The sequence below is a fragment of the Apium graveolens genome, chromosome 2, assembly GCF_009905375.1.
Source record: "Apium graveolens cultivar Ventura chromosome 2, ASM990537v1, whole genome shotgun sequence".
Taxonomy (NCBI): domain Eukaryota; kingdom Viridiplantae; phylum Streptophyta; class Magnoliopsida; order Apiales; family Apiaceae; genus Apium; species Apium graveolens.
The window spans coordinates 307,371,507-307,376,028 of NC_133648.1; positions in this window are offsets into that span (position 1 = coordinate 307,371,507).

Below are 4,522 nucleotides of genomic sequence, written 5' to 3' on the forward strand. Positions count from 1 at the left end.
CAGAATGTATATGAATAGATTGTGAAAAACATTAGGTGTAATCTAAAAAATGAGACGTGTCTTCTTATTTAATGAGATATTCAAGAAAATGGAATAATAAGAGTTTTTCAGAGAATAAAGATAGAACGTGGAATAAACACTCTTATTGAATCTGAAAAACAAGATGTGTATTTATACACACAAATCTAACGGGTTTGATTTTTAAAACAAAGAAGAGATAAGATTGGATAATCTATTTGTTAAAAAATATTTGAATAAGTCTTTGTAACAACCCATTAGTTAGTTGTAAAAGATAAACCTTATAAAAGATAAGATTTGAATAGTTCAAATAGGTTTATCAGATAGGGTTTGTTTTGAAGATAAACTTGTTTACCCAGTCAAATAGAATTACAAAAACCCTATCACTTACAACAACTAAGTCCCATAATCTGCATTCTCTACGTACATCTTGAATTAGGTCATCATCAGAAATCTGCAAATCAACATTCTCCCCCTTTTATGATGATGACAAAGAGAACAATTGCTCCCCCTATCAAAAACACTTTAAGCTCTGTTCAAGATGTTAGTAACAAGAAAATAGCATATGCAGATTATATCTTTATGCAACAGATATAACAATAAGTATATAATCAAATGAAATCAGTACATAATCAAAATCGAAAAACAACTCTTTCTCCCCCTCAACATCATAAAAGGGACAAAAGAATTAATCACACAAGGAGCACATACCAAGTTCTCGACGCATGAAACAAAATCTATCTTCAGCTAAAGGCTTAGTGAAGATATCTGCACGCTGTTTCTCAGTAGATATGTAAATAAGCTCAATATTACCTTTAGAAACATTATCTCGTAGAAAATGGTGACGAACATCAATATGCTTAGTACGAGAATGCATGACAGGATTTTTAGAGATATTATTTGCAGAGGTATTATCACAATAAATAGGAATATTTGTATAAGAAATACCAAAATCCTGCAATATTTGTTGCATCCACAAAATTTGAGCACAACAACTTCCAACTGCAATGTACTATCCTTCAGCTGTAGAAAGAGCTACTGAAGTTTGTTTTTTTGCTATGCCATGCAACTAAACAATCTCCTAAAAATTCACAAGCACCACTTGTGCTTTTTATATCAATCTATGACCCTGCATAGTCAGCATCTGAAAAACCGATTAAGTCAAAGGAAGAGGAACTAGGATAAAATAATCCCAAGTTACTCGTACCCTTTAGATATTTAAAGATACGTTTAACGGCATTCAAATGAGATTCCTTAGGTTGAGACTGAAAACGAGCACACAAGCATACACTATACATAATGTCAGATCGTGAGGCAGTTAAATATAACAATGAACCAATCATACCTTGAAATTTAGTGACATCTACAGGTGTACCTTGTTCATCCTTTGTAAGCTTAACTGAAGTACTCATCGGAGTTGATTTAGGTGTGACATGATCAAGTGAAAATCTTTTAAGTAGATCCTTTATGTACTTACCTTGGTGAATAAATATTCCTGCATTATACTGATTAATTTGCAAACCTAGGAAGTACTGCAATTCACCCATCAAACTCATATCGAATTCCTTATGCATGCAATCAGAAAACCACTTACACAAAGATTCGTTAGAAGATCCAAAGACTATATCATCTATATAAAATTGAACTAAAAGAAAGTTATCACGTTTATGAAAAATAAAGAGAGTTGGATCGAGTGTACCGCAAACGAAACCATTGTTCACAAGAAACTGACTGAGACGTTCATACCAACAACGAGGAGACTGTCTCAATCCATAGACGGATTTCTTGAGCTTGTAAACATAGTTAGGGTACTTTTCATGAATAAAACCTGGAGACTGCTTCACCTATACTTCTTCCTTGAGATAGCCATTTAGAAAAGCGCTCTTGACGTCCATATGATAAAGCTTGAACTTCTTATGAGCTGCTAAAGCCATTAAGATTCGAATAGCTTCTAATCGAGCTACTGGAGCATATGTCTCGTCGTAATCGATTCCTTCCTGCTGGTTGTATCCCTGAGCAACCAAACGAGCTTTATTTTGAATAATGTTGCCGTCTTCATCCTTCATATTCTTGAAAACCCAACGAGTATCAATGATCTTGGCATCCTGAGGTGGTGGGACGAGTTCCCAGGCATCACAACGCTCGAACTGGTTCAATTCCTCCTGTATTGCAACATACCAGTGTTCATCTGCAACTGCTTCTTGAGCATTCTTCGGTTCGAATTCAGCAACAAAAGCACAGAATGCGCACAGATTGTGAAATCTGCTTCGAGTAGAAATCCCTTGATCTAAATCAGTAAGAAGATTATCTGGTGGATGATTTTTCACAGTCCTAGAAGACTTAGGAAGTTGAATATTACTCATCTCTTCCTCATTAGAATTATCTGCTTGGAAATGAATAGGAGTTGTCTCATTCAAAAGAGACTGCCTCATTTCCGCCTGTGAAGATTTATCCAGAGGAGTAACAGAATTCACATTTGAAACACTATCAGGAGTCTTTGGAGAGCCAGAAGATTCATCTTAAGCTTGAGTAGATCCTGAAGAACTATCAAAAGACTGCAAAGGACCTGGAGAGTCTTGACTGTTCGACTTGTCAGAATGAGACTGACTCTTTTTAGAATGAGACTGTCTCATTTGGGAATGAGACGATAGATCCGCAGTGTCTTCATCAATTTGAGATATATTCCCCGAGGATTCATTGAACGTAATATTGATGGATTCTTCTACTTTGTTCTTGACAATATTATAAACACGATAAGCTTTGCTTGTTGTAGAATATCCCAAGAAAATTCCTTCCGTAGATTTTGCATCGAACTTGCCTCGATTATTTTGAGTATCTAAGATAAAACACTTGGAACCAAATACTCAAAAATAACTAATATTAAGAGTCCTTTTCTTAAGAAATTCATACGGAGTTTTAAGCAAAATAGGACGAATAAGTACTCTATTTAAAACATAACAGGAAGTGTGTACCGCTTCAGCCCAAAATTTTCGTGGAAGCTTACTTTCATGCAGTAGAGTTCTGGCAGTTTCTTGCAAAGTCCTGTTCTTGCGTTCAACTACTCCGTTCTGCTGAGGAGTACGAGGAGCTGAGAATTCATGAGTGATTCCTCTCGATTTGCAGAAGGTTATGAAATCCTTCTCGAATTTACCTCCATGATCACTACGGATAGTCTTGAGCTTATATGAATACTTAGTCTCAAGGTTTGTAATAAGATCCTTAAACTCAACAAAAGCTTCATCCTTAGTACGTAAAAATAGTACCCAAGTAAAGCGAGAATAATCATCAACTATAACAAAAGCATAATTCTTACCTCCCAAACTTACATACCTTTCTGGACCAAAAAGATCTAGATGAAGAAGCTGCAAAGGGTCAGTTGTTGACACACAATTCTTAGCAGTAAAAGATGTCTTTACTTGTTTTCCTAGCTGACATGCTGTGCAAGGTTCAACCTTCTTGAATTTCAGCTTTGGTAGACCTCGAACCAGATCATGAGAAGATATCTTCCGAAGAAGATCCATGTGAACATGACCTAAACGTCGATGCCAAAGATTCTGCTGATCTTGAACAGTAGCAAGACAGATTTCCTCCTGCTGTTCATCAAAATCTAACACGAAAATATTTCCTTTTCTTTTGGCAACTAAAGCGAACTCGTTAGTCTTAGTACCGATATAGCATACATTTTTATCAAACTTAACCTTATGACCAGCATCAGTAAGTTGACTTACAGTAATAAGATTATATTTCAAACCATCAACTAAACGAACGTTAGAAATAACAAACCTGTCATTACCAATGGTACCTTTTCCAATAATTCTGACGATGTTTGAATCTCCAAGAGTAACTAAGCCACCTTCCTTGGCAACTAGAGATATGAAGTTGGATTTATCACCTGTCATGTGACGTGAACAACCACTGTCGATGATTCATTTATTTCGCGGAACATGGACCTTCAAGCATACCTGCAAAAAATTGCTTTATTTCTTGGGTACCCACTTAACCTTGGGTCCTGGTTGGTTAGTATCACAAATCTTATATAAATGTCTATCTGATTTCTTAATCCACATCTGAATAATATTAACAGATATATTAGAAGATTTATATCTAGCAGCCGATTTATAAGATGAGTTAGAAGAGTGGCCCTTGATACCACATAATCTAGATTCAGATGTAGGGTGACCAGCTTTGCCACAATCTCGACATTTCTCATAAGGCATCTTATACTTCATAGGAGCTCGCTTGTAACCGTCTTGAAATGCATATTTCTTGATTGATTCACATCCTAAACCTCCTTTATCAAGAGAAGATTTTTATTCACCACGAAGAGCATTCAAAGTTCCTTCTCCATGAAAACATTTCGCTAAATCCTTTTCAAGCTGTACAACTTTTTGCTTTAATTCCGGAACCAGGGGATCAGGAGCACTGTCTCCTTTAACGGTTTCTGGATCAACAGAGATTGACTCTTTCTTCAAGGCTTCAAGGCATACATCTTTCATCTCAATCT